This window comes from Saimiri boliviensis, chromosome 3, assembly GCF_048565385.1.
Source record: "Saimiri boliviensis isolate mSaiBol1 chromosome 3, mSaiBol1.pri, whole genome shotgun sequence".
In the NCBI taxonomy this organism is placed as follows: Eukaryota; Metazoa; Chordata; class Mammalia; order Primates; family Cebidae; genus Saimiri; species Saimiri boliviensis.
The window spans coordinates 17,838,446-17,859,141 of NC_133451.1; positions in this window are offsets into that span (position 1 = coordinate 17,838,446).

Genomic DNA, 20,696 nt, shown 5'->3' on the forward strand with positions numbered 1-20,696 from the left:
TTTTCTTTCCTTGAGAAATACTCAAATGATCCCAGAGATATATTAATATTCTAATGTGCAGAATTAAACAAAACATTTAACTATGATGGTGGAGAAATTCAGTTATACTTTATGCTGATTAATTTAAGTGGTTTATCAAATCTATATTTGGTGTGATATATTGATCTTCTGGTTGAGGATGGCTACAGTTGCCACACCACCAATTTATCTAGTCTTCAGGTATGGCTATTAGTCTGCCATGGTTGCCATAACAGAACATCACAGACTGGATACTTAAATAATATGAATTTATTTTTTCACAGTTCTGGAGACTTTAAGTCCAAGATCAATGAGCTAGCAGGGTTGGTTTCTGGTCAGAACTTTCTTCCTGGCTTGCAGATGACTGCTTTCTTTTTTTCATCTTTTCTTTTTCTATTTTTTTTTTAGACAGTCTCGCTCTATCGCCTAGGCTGGAGTGCAATGGCACAATCTCGGCTCACTGCTACCTCTACCTCAGGGGTTCATTTGATTCTCCTGTCTCAGCCTTCTGAGTAGCTGGGATTACAGTCATGTGCTACCACACCCAGGTAATGTTTGTACTTTAAGTAGAGATAGAGTTTCACCATGTTGGCTAGGCTGGTCTTGAACTTCTGACCTCAAGTGATCCACCTTCCTTGGCCTCCCAAACTGCTGGCATTACAGGTGTGAGACACTATGCCCAGCCCAGATGGCTGATTGGTCCTACTGGGTTGGGATCCATCTGTAACTTTCACTGCCTCCTTAAAGGCAAGAGCTCTAAATACAGTCACAGTGGGAATTAGGGCTTCAACATATAAATTTTGAGGAAACAAAATTTAGTTCATAACACACTGTCCCCCTCTCCCTCAAAATAAAAACATGAGGAGAAAATAAATCTGTATCCTGCGTGAATAATAAGGCCAGAGACTTTCAAAATATATCTGCAATATGGGTAGCTTCATCATGTTCATTAATTGTCATGTTAGAAATCACAAAGCAGAATTTCAGTGGAACATGAGACAAAGCATTTTGTTGGAACTAGTCCAATGGCCAGGAGAAGACAATGTACCATTTGGAGTCCAAAAGGTCTCGTGGAGAACAAGGAGATGAACGATGAAATGAGGAACAGAGATGCAGCAATAGGTTATACAAGTTATAGTTGTTCCATTCCTGCTGTTTTGACATAAGCCATCTGCCTTTCTACTCTTGGTAACATGCAAGGAGCACATTCCTAGGGGTACCCTTCTATGATTTAGTGTCACTGTCTTGATGCCGTTTTTGTGTCTCATTGTTCCTTCTCAGTCTCAGCCTCTGACATTTGCTCCTAATAATTATTCCTCTAATTTCTTTGACGTGTTGATGGAAACATCCATTAAACATAACATTAAAAATAATAATATACTTATCTAAGTATAAATATTGATACCATTATTATAGGTACTTATCTATAAAAACATCAACTGACATTTCCTGAGTACTTACAGTGTGCTAAGTGCTTTATACTCATTGTGTTAGTCTGTTCTCACGTTGCTAACAAAGTCGTACCCCAGACTGAGTAATTTATAAAGAAAAGAGGTTTAACTGACTCACAGTTCCACATAGCTGGGGAGGTCTCACAATCATGGAAGGCAAAGATGAAGCAAAAGGATATCTTACATGGTGTCAGGCAAGAGGGCTTGTGCAGGGGAACTCACATTTATAAAACCATCAGCTCTCATGAGGCTTATTTACTGCCATGAGAACGGTACGGGGGAAACCGCCCCATGATTCAGTTATCTCCTCCTGGCCTTGCCCTTGACAGGTGGGGATTATTACGATTCAAGGTTAGACTTGGATGGGGACCATATTGCTCATCTGTTCATTGTATTCTCATAACAGCTTTCCAAAATATATTCTTTATTATATCCACACTTTCCCACTATTGAACCTAGAACCTTTTCATTTAGCTAGTATTTCTTCCTAGCTTGTCACCTATGCTTTAGAATATAACTTAGGATATAAAAGTATATTCAAATACAATAACTTAGGATACAATATTACAGGGACTCAGAATGGAGGATTGCATTAAGTCAAGCCTCTATGACATAATGGCACCACAGTAAGTGGCCAGTTCTGTGATAAGCATCCCATCAGACCTGCAGCTTGTTTTGTGCTGGGGTAGATTTTTTACTTGATAATGAGGTTATTACTTAGTAGAGTATAGCAAAAAATATATGAGTGCTTTTTTGGATCTGCCATCTTCCCAAAGGGCCCCTCTAACCTGTACAGTGTGGTTTGCTAATCTGGCATTGCTAGTGCACATCAAGGGCTCCCTTTTCCGCAAGTGCCCAGGAATTTTATTGATAAACATAACTGTTCAGATTGAAAGAACATAGAAGTAATTGTGCTTTCAACTTCTCAATTTTGTGAATATATGTCATAACTCAATGTAGCTTGAATAAGATTACCTTAAATTTGATCTAACTAAATATAATTTAAAAATCATTTTAAGCAACTATTAAATTATATTTATGTTTCATAAGTATTTTGCATGAGGGTCTCCTATGTGCCTGGCATTATACTCAGTACGCTAACAACAATTAATATTTGTTACCTCCATTTAATGGCGCAGAAACTAAGGTACAGAGAGGTTAAATATCTTTTCCAATGCTATAGACCTTATAATTGGTAGGCAGAGCTGTGGTTTGAAGCCACGGTTGACTGAGACTACAATTCTGATATGTTTTGTCATTAGTCTGTGATTTTTCAAATGATTTTGACTTTTCTAAATTATTAAATATGACCACAGGTGACCACAACCACTGTGGTTAGTTCTATTTTAGTCTATATAAAGATTTATTTGCTCTTCTTACCATTTCCTTCATTTTCCAATAACACATCTCTTTATATGTTTATGATTTAAGTAAAAATCATGCCTGCTTTGAATATATGGGTTGTTTCTTTTTTTAATATTGAGTTAAAGGAACTCCAGAGAAACATTCAGATTAAAATTTTCTTGAGTCATTTTAAAGAAAAAAAATAAAAATTTAGATTTCCATTTGCCTTTTAAAGTTTGAAGACACTTTTCTGTTTTTGCAGGTTAGGGATTTGGTTTAAACCCTTAGCTCTGCTATCCACCCCCAAGTTTGTGTATGACCTAAGAATCACTGTGCAAATATCACAAATAGGCATATTTGGGTGTTTTTTGAGAATATGTTTTCTGGTCTGTGGGCTTCATGTCTGTTTCCAAGTGAATGCATTTTTATATGAGTGTTTGCAAGTCTTTTTTCCCCCCAGGAATAGTTTCATTTCCAATGGGATCTATAATGGCATAAAGATGGCTCCTGGTTTTTAAGAGACTTAAAATCCTGCCTCAAGAGAATTTAATCTTAAACCTTCTATTTTTGCAACATTCGATTATCCCCACGTCCCTTTGCCCACTTATTTTCTGACTTAAACCATAAGTACTCTTGGAGCCAATTTTCAAAAAATTTTACTTTGAAATCTTTATTTGATCAAGATCTGAAGGGCATTACATTTTTCCCCCTTTCTTGTTTCTCGAACTAGCATAAATAATCCTCTTTGTGATAATACCCTGTGTCCCAGAGCGCTTGTTTATCATAAGAGGACTCTTGTTTCCATGGACTAATGAACTCAGAAGCTTGGCTGACTTTCTGATGCAAATGTCAGACAGGAACCATGTCTTTGCTTTTCCAGCCAAATTGCTTCATTTTTACAACACGATGCTTGATTTATAGGAGTTTTTGAAATATTGAAATTGCCCCCTGTACTAAAAGAAATGCAACATGTAGGCATTTTATTATAGAAACATTAATAAGAATAATTTATAGGGGAAATGGGTTGCAGGGTTTTGGAAAATACTCAACTCCTTGAGCAAAATATGGCAGTGTCAATGAACAACACTGACATTCTAGAGGGAGGTGCATATATTGAGGAATAACCAGAGGCAACCTCAAGAGAATATCATAATTTCTAAGTTTGCATTTAAATAAACCTTATAGAAATAGCAAAAAGGGGGACATAAGACATTGGTTTACTTTTGTTTTTCTAGTATGTTTCTTTATTTTTTATTGATAAACATTCCAAAGTGACCATCAACCATGTACTCACTCAAAAATAGGGTTTCTATTTTAGTCATGCATTTAACTCAGAACCATAGATGTTCCTTCATAAGCACTGGTGAGAGTGGTGAGAGAGACTAATTTATTGTACGTATTCAACATGCCAAAAACAGGGACAGACAGCTTACATGTTTTTAAATCTCATTCCTTTATATAACTGGGTGTTAGTATCTGCATGTCATTGCTTTGGACACCAGAAGTGAGAGAGATAAAGGACATGCCTAACATCTCACAGTTAGTAAACTTTGGGTAAAATACACAATTCAGAGACCATGTTGATAAGAAGGACAGAACAGAGTAAAACAAAAGACTAGCTTGAAAACATTTATTTTATAGTGTTAAAATATAAAAAAAAGTTGGCTAAATACAATTAGTAAAAAATGTATATATATATTTTTATGTATACTTTATATATATATTAAAAATATATACTTTTAATAATATATAAATATGTAGTCTATACTATATATATATATAATATGTATGTGTATATATATATATATTTTCCTTCCCCAAATGCATGACATTATTTTAGCCACAGTTGGTATGTTGCTGTTGTGGGGATGGAAAGTGGGTTCTGGCAAGATGACTTACATGCCTCTTCAGAGTAGTTTTTATAGTGATTTTATGTAAGAATTCAATGATTTTATGACCACTTAGAGGTCAGAGAGAAACTTTCAAGATGCATTAAAAAAGGGCTGTGTGTAACAGCAGACACATGACATAAAACTTAAAATAGGAGGTGGAAAAAGAGTAGAGAAAAAAGGATAGTAGAGGAAAAAAGTAGAGATAAAACAGAACACAGAATACTGGCAAATTAAGGTGCTAGAGAAGAAAATGTTGATTAAATCCAGTGCCCTAGAGATATAGACTGCTTCTGGATAGTGCTATTCATTTTTGTTTGATTATTTTGGGGATTATTAGTTTCTGAACACCTGGTAGATACCAGCCTTTGTTCTGCACAGTGAAGAGACAGAATTCCATGGCACAAGGAGCTCACAGCTTAGGAGGCACAACAACCAAAGAGACATGTGATAGTGCCAAGATGGGGATAATCCAGAGTCACCCTGGGAAAACAACAGAGGACCCCCCACCCACACATAAAATGTAGGGAAATCTTTTCAAGAGAATGACAGTTAACCTAGGATGAGATTAGAGGTGTAAGAAAGAGTTTGGCAAAGAAAGGGAAGTTTGGAGGGGTCAGAAAGTGTTTCAAACACATTCTTTGATGCACAGTATCCCATAAGTGAGAGTGAAATGTAACAGTCTAGGAGATGTAAGCAGTTTGGAATTCCTGGAATGCAGAGTGAGAGGGCACAGCAAACAGGGTAAGACTAAGAAGGCCAGCAGGAGCTCTCCATACTTGCATTTAAAAAAATAATCACCATCACCATCATTATGCTATTCACCTATTTACTGTTCACAAACATTTATTATATGGCAGGTACTCTGTCATTTAATCTGAGTTTTTTTCAATGGAAAATACTATTTTCTATATAAGAACAATGTTTTATTTATCTTTATATTCTTCATGATAGCTTGAATTTGCACTATACATAGAAGTTGTTATTATACATATATTTGATACTTATTAAATTATCTGGATGTGATAATGAAGTATAAATATCAGCTAAGGATCAGAAAAGATTTTTTTAAATCTATGAAGAAATTTAGAAAATAATTTACTCCAGCATCGAAAAGAATAAACTAATCAGGGATATTTTAATAAACAAGTATATAGAAAAATGTTAATGAAAGAAATCTAAAATGACTTAAATAAATGGAAAGACAGTTTGTATTTACAGAGTAGAATATTTAATATTTTTAAAATGGTGGTACTCCTAAAATTAATCTACAGGTCTAAAGCAATCCCTATAAAAATCCTAACTGCCTTTTCTTGTAAAAAGTGACTAGCAGCTCCTAAAATTCATATGGAAAAGCAAAGGACTCAGAATAGCTAAAATAATTGTAGAAAAGTAAAAACAAGTTGGATGACTAACACTTGTCAATTTCAAAATTACCTACAAAGCTATAGTAAGAAATACAGTGGTGGCATAAGGAAAGTCATATAGAACAACGGAAAAGACTTGAGAATCCAGATATAAACCCTGGCTTTCATGGTCAGTTAATTTTTGATATGAAGGTCAACACAATTTAATGGGGAAAAGAATAGTCTTTTCAAGAAATAGCTCTGATTGGCTATCTATACATGAAAGAATGAAATTGGACTTCCTCCTCACACCATATAAAAAATTAATGCACAATGGATCAAAGACCTAAATGTAAGAGCTAAAATGATAAAACTCCTAGAAGAAAACAGTGGAGTAAACCTTTGTAACCTTGTTTTAGGCAATGGTTTCTTAAATATTATACCCAAATAAAGATAAATAAATTGGACTTGACTAAATTTTTTAAAACTTTTGAGCTTCAAAGGATACAGCAAACAAAGTAAAAAGACAACCTACATATTGGCAAAAATATTTGAAAAAAAAAGTTTATAGTCAGGTAATCACAAGTGTTGGTGAAGATATTGGGATATCAGAACCCATATACACTGCACATTGTAAAATAGTGTGCAGTTTTACAGTGTGTACTATTTGTACAGTTTAGCAATTCCTCTAACAGTTAAACACATTGTAACTATGTGTCTCAGCTATTCCCTGCCAAGTATATAAGTGTATATACATAGACACACACACACACACACACACACACACACACACACACTTTTACATAGACATTTATAGAAGTATTATTCTTATTAGGGAAAACATGAAAAAAGTTCAAATATTCTACAACTGTTGAGTAGATAAACAAAATGCAGCATATCTGTATAATGAAATATTATTTGGCCATAAAAAGGAATAAAGTACTGACACATGTACCACATGAATACACAGTGAAATTATTATACTAAATAAGCCAATATAAAAGACTATATACTGTATGATTCCATTTGTAAGAAATGTCAGAATAGCCAAATCCATACAGACAGACAATAAATTAGAAAAAACAAAACAAAACAAAACAAAACAAATGAGGATAATTTGGAAGTCTCTTATTTCTGTCTTCTACAAGTAAGGGCTGACTTACTCCATGAGACTCATGATGGGTATATATTTTTGACCATAGTTTCACTGAGTAGCATAATTTTAATTTTTATCTTTATACAAATGCAGTAATATAATATATTTTTAATAGAGGAAGAGTTCAACAAAGGAATGTGGCTAGGACCCAACAAAATCTGCTTACTGCATTTGAAAACCACCTCATCCCATCCCACCCCAAGGCAGAAATCCCTAGGATGAAACAGAAACTTTATCTTTTTTGTAAGTTGCATAAATGGCCATTATACTTTGCAATACTTTCCATCAAACAATGAGTTTAATTTTCTCATGTCTTTTATCTGTGCTCACTTTTGATTAGTAGAATGTGGTAAATATGATGTTATGACTGTTCTGACCCTATGCCACAAGAGGTATCGCAATTTCCAATGTCATGCCTTTCGACCTGGAAAAACATCATGTGGACCATCGTGGACTAGCCTGATGGAGCAGGAGGAAACAGGTGAACAGAGGATCTAGTAATGTCCATGCCAGAAAAGCTATCCTGATCTAGCAAGCCCAAGGGACCCCACTTCTTCTGGAAAGTACCTGAGCAGAGATCAGCTAAACCTGTTCCTTATTTTGCCACAATACAGCCCAAGATAGATTTCTAAATGTCTAACAACAAATTGACCTACTGTCTTACAAAAACTTTTTTAGAAATCTCAGTTTTAAAGTATCTGTTCTTGAGTTTGATTATGTACATTTGGTCTAGCTGAAATTTAATTATCTGTTTTCTTCAGTGCAAACTAGAAGATTCCACTCTTAGCGTGATTTCAGAATAATGATCAGTCAGTGCTATCTGCTTTGAGAGGCAAAGTGGTCTCTAGAATAAAATATGTGGCCATAGTAGGACAGTATGCCACTCCAATTCTTAGATATAACTGTCAGTTTTTTCTTACAAAACAACATAACGACGTATTTGTTCAATTATTGAAAAGTGCTAACAAGACTATGTAAGCAGTAACCGAGTGTAAAACATTGGGTTTTTTAATGCATTGCCTCAGGGCATAACCACTGGTGATTTTTATAACATGAAATTTTTATAAAAACATACACATACACAGACAAACAGTGGTTCACACCTGGAAATCTCAGCATTTTAGGAGGCCGAGGTAGAAAATTCACTTGAGCCCTGAGGTTTGAGACCAGCCTGTACAACATAGTAAGACCCTGTCTCATTAATAATAGTAATATTGAAGTAAAAAAAAATAAAAACCACAATTTAAAAAAATGAAACATACTCTTCACTTACATTCTGAAATTAGGTGGTTAAACAAATAAAGAAAAGCTCTGCCTCTTAGCTTGGCCTTAAAACAAACTAGTTATTGATTTCAGTCCATCAAAAATAACTATAAGCTTTGAGTCAGAGCATACCTCAAAATAAACCCCAGATAGTTACACAATTTAATAAAAGGAGATGAAAAACATAAACATATTTTTATCTGTAACATGGAAGAGGAAGACTTTCTTATCATAATCAAAGCACAGGGAAAAATCCCAAAAGTGTATATCAGATTTGGTGTTCTTAATACTTTGTAAAAATATCGTAAAATGAAAATGCAAGTAGAAACCTAGAACAATATTAAATGCAACCTGTGTAATACCATAAAAGCTAATGTCATTTATACATAAGGTGTTCATAGAAATTTAAAAAGAAAAATCCCTGTAATTCATCAGTTTTATAAATTAAAATTGCTTGTAATCAAATAAATACAAACAAGAATAATTTTTACACATCAATTTAATAAAAGAATTTAAAACATATTTTCACTGGGGACCATTGCTAGGTGTTAGATTTATACAACTAAAACAATTTTTCTTTTTCCTTGGAAAGTTTTCAGTTTTGTGTAAGAAAAATAGATCAACGGGTCTACTAGGTATAGTTATGTAGGTTGTGCACACTGTACAGTTGAAGATGCAAGGGGATTCTACCTATCAAACCATAAGCCCTGATACGAGTTTTATTTGCTAAAATTAGATATTAAAAGTATTTTATATAGGCTGGCAACATGCATGCAGACACAAACATTAAAAAGATAAGTATCATATAGTAACTACCAAGGGAACTTTTCAGTTTTATGCGAACACAGCCTGGTGTTCAAGAAAAGGATTCTGCATGAAGAGGTCAGGGGCAGAGTCCTGAAAACTAAATTGGAATTGATCCCATTAATAAATATGCATAGATAAAAGAATATGTAATGCTTTAGACAGGAAAGATTACATGGCACATTTCCCATGACATAGAGTGTGTGAAGAGTGTCATCAGGGTTGAGGCTGGCAAAGTAATAAGAAAAAATATAGGAAGAACTTTATATAACCTACTAGGAGTCTGGCTGAGAGTAATGGAGAACCATGGAAGGCTTTCTAGCCAGGAAAGTAATAAACAGATCTTAGTTTTAGGGAGATTAATCTGCCACACCGAGGGGACTAGATTAATAATCGTTTTGGAAAGAAATTAAAGTCTGGCAAGAATTGTTGTTCCTCTGTGTATCTCCTAACCAAGTTTTTCCAGTGCCTTACTGTAGTATAGATCTGAGTTCTCTGTGACATCTGTCCACCCAATTAGATATTCTTTCCCCAGCTCACTTACTTTGCAATATGATAATTTTTGTCAATGATTTTTTGTTATAGCTCCAGGAACATACAGTAGCTGACTCAAACTGCTATTGGTCTTACCTCCAAATTCCTGGAAGAAGGAACACGGTTGGTTTAGACAGTGCAGAGTAGTTTGTCTGATCTAAACAGTCATGGTTGGGGGTTCAGAGTCACATGTGGCTCAAAGCTAGCTGCTGCCTCTCCTTATTCAGGGAATAAAGAAGGAGCAACTCCTAAAAAAAGAGAGAGGTTTTGAGTTAATTTTGACACAGCCACACACTTAAAATATACTGTACTAAATCAGGGGAAGTCTGGTGTTATGGTCTGAATGTTTGTGTCCCCCTCAAATTAATGTGTTGAAACCTAATTAACAATGTGAGTATATTGGGAGGTGGGGCCTTTGGGAGGTGATTAAGTCATGGCGGTGGAGCCTTGGTGAATGAGATTAGTGCTATGTAAAGGAGGTTGCGGAGAGCTGTGTTGCCTCTTCTGTCACAGAAGGACACAGCGAGAAGATGCCATTGATCAATATGAAATCAGTTCTCACCAGACAGTGAATGTTCCAGCAGCTAGATCTTGGAATTCCCGCCCTCTAGAACAGTAAGAAATAAATTTCTGTTGTTTATAGGTGACCCAGTTTATGGTATTTTGTTATAGCAGCCTGAGTGAACTCTGACAGCTGGTATTTTAAGGACAGGCAGGGAAAGTAGGACGTAAAAGAGAGAGATGGGAAGGAATAGAAGAAACATCAGGAGAATGTCTGAATTCATTATGAAATATATTCATGAAATCAATCTGAAATAAATCAATAATTTTTATATTACTCACATTTGACCCAGCAATTTTCCTTCTAGTACTCCACATTCTCCAGGTACATCAGAGGTCTCAGAGCACAGGAGTCTCACTCCCTTCTCTGCCTTTCTTCTAGGCTCATCTACCAGCACTTCTTGATCTACTCTCTATGCCCCAGTACCATTTATATGCATCGGAGTTCTCTACTTCTTGCCTGAACTTTTTCAATTCTGAGTAATTTATATGCTTTTGTCATTGCCTAAAGTATCTACTCCTGAACTGTTTTCTACATGTGTGTAGGACTTCAGCATGTGAAGAAGCCAACACAGATATCAACTCTTGCAGAAATATTTATGTTTCAGGATGGGTGGAATATTCACCCTCTGAGAGAGTTTCCTTACTATTCATTTCATTTACCTCTGGATACAGTAAATATTATTATTTTTTGTTTTTTTTTAATATAACTGTCTCATAATTTTGTTCATTCTTAAAGGATAACAGTCATATCTTGTTCATCTTCATTACTTTGAAGGATATTACAGTATTTTGTTAATAGATGACATTTGATAAATATTTGTAGAAGAAATTTAATGATAGGATAATTATAGTCAAATATATTGAGCGGAAACAGGGTAAATATATTGGTTAACTGCTATCATTGTTAAAAAAATTGTCATGTTAAGATGTGGGGACAGAGAGAGTAGCTCCTCTATAGCTCTAGGAACTGCTGTGTGCATTGCTGTGAATATTATGATTCAAGAGAAAGGTCTAACTTTGTTTGACTGAAAGGGTGAGTTTTTAATCTTGTAATCTTACAAGGGAATTTGATGCCAAGCCTAGCATGTGGATTAACAGGGTAAATTATTAGCAAGTGTTTGCTAAGTTAAAAGACAAATATTCTTATCCAATCAAAATTATAATACAGTAAATTATCATGTAAGGTCATCAATAAATTTTTGGAAACTGCGACTTTAAGCGAAATGACTTACCATAGGCTATTTGATATAAGGAAAAGTTCCTACTACATATTTCTGGCCACAAAAACGTTATCAAATTTCTAAATAAAGACCCCAAACATTTCTAATATTAAACATTAAAATGAATCGGAGCTATCCACACATTTAAGAAACATTAATTAAAACAAGTAAGGTAGTTATTTACCCATTTATTCCCTGTTCAGGGGAATAAATTCCCTATTCAGGGAAAAAGGCACAGATATGTTGAGCCTCTCCCTGTAGCTCAGGGCACTGGGCAGGGACCCACAGTGGACAGGAAGGCATTTTGTCACAGGGTACACTCACACACACCCCTACCCTCACTCAAACTGGGACACACAAATTCACCTAATGTGCACATCTTTGGAATGTGGGAAGAAATGAGAGTACCTGAAGAAAACACACAGAAACATGGGAAGAATGTGGAAACTCCATAGAGAAAGTGGACCCAGCCATTTTTCTGATTAACAGTATAATAAAACAATGTTGAAGGACATGATATAATTTGAGGGCCTGCTGTACTCTTATTCTGAATTTCTAATTGTTTTAAAATGATTATTGATTGGTTTGATTCTTATCTCATCTTATTAAGAATTTCAAGAATTCACATATTTGCCTGAGGCAGTGACTCACACCTGTAATTCCAGTGCTTTGGGAGGCCAGGGTGAATGGATCACTTGAGGTCAGGGGTTTGAGACCAGCCTGGCCAACATGGTGAAACCTCATCTCTACTAAAAATACAGAAATTAGTCAGGCATGGTGGCATGCGCCTGTAATCCCAGCTACTCTGGAGGCTGAAGCACGAGACTTCCTTGAACTTGGGAAGTGGAGGTTGCAGTGAGTCAAGGTGATGCCACTGCACTCTAGCCTGGGTGACAGCAGATTGTTGAGTAGGCAATACCAGCATTTGATGCCATCTATTATAGCATCTCATGAAAGTCTTTCACGTACCCAATGATCTCAAGCTCACTTCATATTTTTTTTAAAGCTGCTTTAAGGAAAAAAAACAATAATATATAATCACTTATAATCTCATATAATTTAAAATTAAGTTTTAGTGATCATTAATCCTCCTTACTGAGTGTAGAATATATTCTTGCTCTTCCTTCCTCCTTTCTTCCTACTATTCTTTGTTCCTTCTTTCCTCTTCCTTTTAATTCTCTGCCCTCACCTCCCACCTTTCCTTCCTTCTTTCCTTTAAATTAAGTGGATGAATACATTAGAGAGATATTACAATGAAAAAAGAGCCCTGTGGAACTTGTGAAATCACATCTAAACCTGACAGTAGAATTTATACTTATCATCAAATATTTATTTAGTTAATTTAATATTAGTCTTCCTTATATACATATAGCCATGGATACTTTCTGAGAAATGCATTGTTAAGCAATTTCTTTGTTTTGCCAACTTCATAGAGTGTACTTACACAAACCTAGATGGCATAGCCTACTACACACTTTGACCATGTTGTATGGACTATTGCTTCTAGGCTACAAACCGGTGAAACATATACTGTACTGTACCATACTTTACTGTAGGCAGTTGGAACACACGGGTAGGTATTTGTGTATCTGAACATATCTATACATAGAATAGATAGAATAGAGATATAGTATTGTAATTTTATGGAACCACTGTAGTACATGTGGTTTGTCATTGACTGAAACATTGTTATACGGTGCATGACCATTTCTTTGGGAGAGATCCCGATACTGACAGGTAAAAGGCTAAAACTTGTTTTGAGAAAAACTATATATTTTTGATTGTTGTGGCTTAGAAATTGTCTTGAAACTAAATAACATTTTAATTTTTATCTTCTTCAAGTAACATAAGGTTGAGTCAAACTTAATTAATAGATTGAAGATTGCTTGCTTCAGGACAGCATTTAGAGGACATGTGTTAATTCCTTCGTTGAATTTCTGATTTGAAGCACAAAAGAAGTAATAAGCATCATTTCAAGAAAAGATGCTTTTCTGTCTTCCATTAAGCTTTGCTAAAAAGGTAAACTTATAAACAAGAATAAACAAGAAATAAGAACCTACAGAGTTTATTATTTCCAAGAGACATTTGCAGGTGGCTGATTTCTGTTTAAATTTAGGTGTTTTCAAAGAACAAACATAATAAATGTGCTTAATGATTAGAACTTAAATATATTAGGACCCTCATTAAAATCTAGAATATCTGCTTGAAATTACCACTCAAGGTAGATGCATCTCAACTAAACTGATTAAGTGTATATTTCTTCAAAATTTATGCTCTTCTGAGAATAAAAACTATATATATGGCTTCAGACATATATCAAAAAGACCTTGGACAAAATAACCTTCAGTTTCCATGAGTTTGTGAATTGAAAATATGGTGTATCTCAAAGGGGAGCAAGGCGTTATATATTCGGACTGAAAAGCAACATTTATTTTGATTGTGAGGCTATTCCCTTCTCCTAAGAAAAATGTTTTCAGAAAGCTCTTAAAATAAGATTGGATTCCTTTAAATGATAAGTAAAATTTATGTCTATATTTTGTATATTTGCTTATATACATATTACATATAGACTGGTAAACTTTCTTATAATAAATCATATACTTGAAACTTTGAAATAAAGATGAATGAATCCAGTACCAGCCTTTTAAATATATTGTTAGTTGAGAAAGTAGTGAATTTTCATAGCTGCATCAATTTGTCACTTTTGTTGACAGGATGGGGATAATAAATTTCCATCCAGAGAGAATCAGTCTAATTTATACATAGTCTTCGTCATGACTCAAAGAAGAGATTTTGGTGATATCCACATCTTCAACTAGAGTTGTGTTTTTGTTGACTTTAGAGTTACAGTGATGAGGTAGGGTAAGCCTTGGAATAGATAGAGTAAAAATGCACTAGATGTAGTTAAGCTTAAAGGGAGGTAAAGAAAGGTAGGACAAGATATCCACCATGATAATAAAAACTAGAGAAATGGCAGACCTTTGTTTTTAGAAACCACGTAGATAATAAACCTGATAATAATCTTTAAGATACATCACTTGTAAAGAGCCATCCTGGAAACTATCACCTGGACTTCCGTTTATTAACTTTTATCAGTGGTGCTGAGGTATCGGTAATAAATCTGGTTAATATAAATTCATAATAATGCATGTGAAGATTCTAATAAAATAACTATGTTTTCACTGGAGTGTTCAATTTACTTTACAGTTTTTGAGTGTAAGCCTTCTGAACTAAGAATATAAGGATTACCTACCACGTGTTCCACTCTTTTCTATCCATTGCCAAGTGGTAAATCTCTCCCAGAAATTGTGGATTTGACATGAGATGAGGTGTTAATTGGAGTTTGGAACTAATTGAAAACGCTGACCCTAATTGTCAAAAATGTACAATAATCATACATTCTTACAAAAATCATGCTTTAATGCTTTTCATGAAAATCTTGATCAAGACAGAATGTTCATGAGACTGCTGCATTAAACAAAACAAGCACATTTCCAGTTGGATTTGATCACCAAATTCTACCTGCAGAAATCACACTGACTCAAATCAGCATGTTACTAATTTGAGTCAGTGAATAAAAAAAAGAAAAAATTTGTTTTTTTATTTACAAGAAAACTGTTGGATTAAGTCATAAAATTGAATTCTATTTTATTTAAAGGCAGCTGGGCACAATGAATAGATCAGATTTTATAGGACTTGTTTAAAATTGAATTGTAGCTGTTTGATGTGTGACTCTGGGCAGAGTTGCTTTACTTCCCTGATTCACAGTTACTGTTTCTTGAATTTGGGATGAAAGCATTTGCTGGTCTTCTTGCATTTACAATAACATTTAATGTATGTTGTCTCTGTTAGTTACATTTATCTATGGCATTAGTTCCATATCATGGATGTATGTGTATATGTATTTATGTGTCTATGTATAAAATGCCAACTAATAGCTATTGTTATTATTTTATTAGGCAGTTAATTTAAACATTTACTCAGCATAGTAATTTCGGCAAACCAAAAGGGAAAATGTCTGTCTTTTGGTAGTCTATTTAATATAACATCTATCTTTTGACCTTTGATTCTCAAGTTCATCTGAAAAATTTACTTTAATGGCCTTAAAATAGCACTGTCCTGGAAATCAGAACTTTTTCAACCTAAACACAATATTTAAGTTTGTTTTCAAGATTAATGTGTTCTTAAAATTATGAGTGACTGGCCAGGCACCGTGGTGTGGGCCTCTAGCTATCTGGGATAGCTATCTCCTAGCTTATCTGGGAGGCTGAGGCAGGAGGATAAATTGAGGCCAGGAGTTTGAGGCTACAGTGCACTATGATTGCACCTGTGAATAGCCACTGCACTCCAACTTGGACAACATAGCAAGGCTACATCTCTATTTAAAAAAAAAAATGGATGCCTGATAATAGTCATTTGACCTTCCATACATCTGAGAGTAGTTTTCCAGAGTCATCTAAAGCACTAATTCTTCAAAGGCAATCTTAACAGAAAGACCCCCAAATAGTGATAGAATATCTAGATTTTCATTGTGGAATTAATATAACTTATTTTAGCAGCTAAAATTGTGTATCAGTTATAAATAACCTAGCCTTCAGATAAAATTTTCTTTCTTAAAAAAGGAAAAAGATGTTTTTGAAGTGGTAACTATATGAATTCTTCGACATATTTATATCGCAGGTGTGAATATTTAATTTTTGCTATGGATTTATTATTTACATTCTTAAATTTTTGTTTTGCTTTGTATTTTTTTCAGAGTCAGGTTCTCAGTCTGTCACCTAGTCTGGAGAGCAGTGATGCAATCATAGCTCACTGTAATACTGAAGTCCTGAACTCAAGATATCCTCTTGCCTCATTCCCTAGTAACTAGGACTACAGGTATTTGCTACCTTGCCTAGCTAATTTTCTTATTTTGCAGAGACAGGGGTCTTGCTATGTTGCCCAAGCTTGTTTGACACTCCTAAGCTCAAGCAGCCTCCCCAAATGCTGGAATTACAGGTGTGAGCCACTCCATCTGGCCTTAAATTTTTTAGTAGAATGATTTTTTTTGGGTACTCACCTTGATTAATAGTTACTACTATTATTCTTCTACTACTAATCAGTAGTACCTGAAAACAGTGCCACAGTTTTCATATTACTACTGAAATAGGTCTGCCAATCTGACAAATGTATAATTTTTGAACATTTTCTGAAAGATTCATGGAATCTAAACGTTGATTTCTCTTTTGTAGTTGGTTGAATAATGGTCCTGTCAAGATGCCTACATCTTGATTCCCTGAACATGTACTTTACGGCAAAAAGGGTCCTTGCAGCTGTAATTAAGTTAGGAATTTTGAGACTTGGAGATTGTCCTGGATTATCTGAATGTTTCAATAAAATCACAAGTGTCCTTATTAAAAGAAGGCAGGGGGAGATTGAACCACAGAGAGGATGATGGAAACTAAGGTTGCAATGGTACACTTTAAGATGGAGAAAGGAGCCCCAAGTCAAGAAGTGAAAGCCTGGAAGCTGGAAGTGCAAGTCTAACAGCTGGAAAAATCAAGACACAGATTTTCCCCTGGAGAATCCAGAAAGAACTCAGCCTAGTCAAATCCTTGACTTTAGACTTTTGACATCCAGATCTGTAAGATAAATTTGTGATCCTTTAAGTCAATAAGTTTTGGGTAACGTGATAGCAGCAATAGGAAACACACACTACTGTTTAAAAGAAGAGCTGAAGTTACATATTTTGATGTTTTTCTCTTCCTCTCCTAAATTAAATAATCAGTTGAACAAATTATAGGCCTATATTCTGATAATTTTCAGAGAAGGCATGTTAGGGATTTTAACCTTATAATGGTTGTGAAGTCTCTGATATGCAAGAATGTGATGAAAAGGGTGAAGGGGATGGGGTGAGAACAACTCAGTTAGCCTGTGGCTACTTAAAGTGGAATTGCCTTAACAAATGAGATCCTCATTACCCTTCCCTTCACAAAAGTGACTGAGGTCTTCAGCTGCTGCTAATAAATGGTGCTGGCAATTCTACTGGGTTATTTTTTTTTTTTTAATGTCCTTCCCCAGTCTTCACATTCTCTACATCTTAGACCTTTTCACTCATTCATGAACAGTGCCTAATGCACCAGAACATTACATTAAGTTGCTATCTGGCTCTCTACATCAAAATTAAAATAAAGGAGTCATTAGGAAGGGGATGAAAAACATTATAGTAGAAAGAAAGGCCTTTTGTAAATTGCTTTCCAAGAGCTGGGCACCATTCCAGGAAAATCAAGGGCACTTTTCAATGGACTTTAACCTTCTCCTTTTGGTGGCATAAAGTCCTTCTTTGGGGCATCATCTATGCAAGCCAAAGGTGAATATTTCGCCAGAATTTTTGCATTAAAATTGTAATCACTTAATACTTTGAGGTTGGCTAAAGAGATTTTATTACATAGAGAGTGATCTTAAAATTTGCATTTTATATTTATTACAATTAACAGAAAAAGCCTGTCAAATATTTCTTCTGGAACTCATATAGCTAAATTTTATTTTTTCTATATATTTGTGCCAATATAAAAAGAATTCCTGCTTAGGAAAATAAGTAGTTCTTTTATGAATAAAACCTATATTTTCAATACTATGATTCCTTGGAAAAGTAAATATTCCTTACAAGTTAAGAATAATGGAAATTTGGACACAAGAAAACAACCATTCCTTATACATTGCCTACCATCAATAAAATAAACCAACAAAATAAGACATGTAAGAAATAATTACAACTGTGAAATAAAGTGAAATATATATATATATATATATATATATATATATGATTGTATCGTGCTCATTAATGAATTAGAGCAGAGCCAAATTAGATGTTTATGTGTAGGTTAAACCCCTCTTTCTCTGATACATTAATCTACATGAAATCAGTTTTAGAAGAGCTTGAACATTTTATTTATTTATTTATTTATTTATTTTTCATGCTGTTCTCAGTGAACAATATAAGAGCTTGCACATTTATTATATCCATCTCCTTTTCTCCATTTGACACCATTAGTATGACATCATTTCATAAAATATAAGGAAATGGAATCCCTATGGGGTCCTTGATTAGAATTTCACAAATAGCACATCACAGAGACGAAATTAAAACATGTCGTTTGATGCAAAAATTATGCTCTTTTCTCAAATAAGAGGTATTCTGAACAGTGAGTGTCAAAAGGGTAAAGGAAATGTTCCATTGAAATTCTTCTGTACAAAGTTAATGTAGAAGGGATGATATTTTGAGATTGTTGGATTACTGTATGAGTCTTGGTTCCATCTATGTGTGTATCACAACTGATGGGTCACCTGTTTGTCAATGAAACAATCTATCCACCAAAAATTCCTTGTCACAATCCCCTTTAAAAAATGAGAAGTAATTAAAATGGATTTATCAATCCAATGAAAATGAATCTACTACCATACCAAAATCTGAAATTTACAAAAAAATCCATAGAACTGATAATTCAATTACATGTGTGTTATTTTTGCTATTTGGTATATGATGTTTTCTCTGAGAAAATTCATGTAATTATCATTTTGCAATGGCCAAAGAGATTAACACTGGCTTATGGAGGCATTACAGTGTATTAAACATATAAATATAATGTTAAGAAACATTTAAATATGCTAGTTGCCAGACAGAGTTCTCAGACTTTTAAAAAATTTGTTCTTTTTGTATAACGCATGCTAACACATTCCTCACAATTATTTATGCTGTTGGGTCTGTTATAATCTCTATTTTATAGATTAAGAAGTAGCACACAGAGGTAAAGTAACTAATAGAAAGTCACCCACATAGTATCTATACCTGGGATTCAAATACAGGTGTCTTGACTCCAGAGTTCTTTATGCTTAAATACATGCTCAAATATATGACAATTTCTAATAGAAGTTGAGTACATTTTTTTAAGATATTAAAAATTGTTTAAAAATGGAGAAATAGAAAAATGAAATTTCCTAGACTTAAATTATGATGTGATTTTCAGCATGAAAGAGTCCACCAGGGACTAAGTATGATGAATGAAAATGCCCATTAAGACACCTTCTTTGTAACATTTCAGAAAATTGAAAAATATGTAAAATATTCCAAAAAGATATGAATATAAACAACAAGCCAGTTACTTATAAAGAAATAAGAATTCGAGGTTGAGCATAGTGGCTCATGCCTATAATCCAGCACTTTGGGAGGCCGAGACCGGCAGATCAACAGAGGTCAGGAGTTTGAGATCATCCTGGCCAACATGGTAAAACCTTGTTGCTACTAAAAATAAACAAATTAACTGGGCATGGTGGCACACACCTGTAAACCCAGCTACTCAGGAGGCTAAGGCAAGAGAATCACTGGAACTTGGGAGGCAGAGGTTGCAATGAGCTGAGATTGTGCCACTGCACTCCAGCCTGGGTGACAGAGTGAGACTCCCTCTCAAAAACAACAAACAAACAAATAAACAAAGTAATAAAAACTGGAGTGGTATTTGACTTCTCGTCAGCAAACCCAAATGTGACAGTGGAAAAAAATTATTTTAAGTTCTAAAGGAAAATACTATTTTATTTTAAGTTCTAAAGGAAAATACTGTTCCCTGCCAAAATATCAAGGACAAGTGTGGCACAGACATGTATTTGGATATGCAGGAACTCATTAAGTTTACCACTCACCTCCTAAAGTGATTTTGTTGAATGAACTCCAGCAAACGTAAGATGAAATACAGGCAAGAGGAAGACATGATATTCGAAAATATCACATAAAATGTGAGTGAAATAAAAAAAAAATAGATGTTAACCGTTCAATTGTCTTAGAAAATAAAGTAGAACAGAAAGTGAAAAAGTTTTAAAAGAAACACATTGAAGGAGACAATTGATTCACTGAAACATAGAAAATAACATAGAAATTACATAATTTTGGTGCAGGGTTTCTCAATCTGGGCACTACTGGCATTTTGTATCTGATAATTATTTTGCATGAGAAGTTGTCTTGTGAATTTTGGAATGTTCAGCAGCAACTTGAAAAATGATGAAATGCTTTACTTTTCTGACACAAAAGTGCTCTATAAATATTTGTTAATTGGACTAAGTTTACAGAAGTAAAA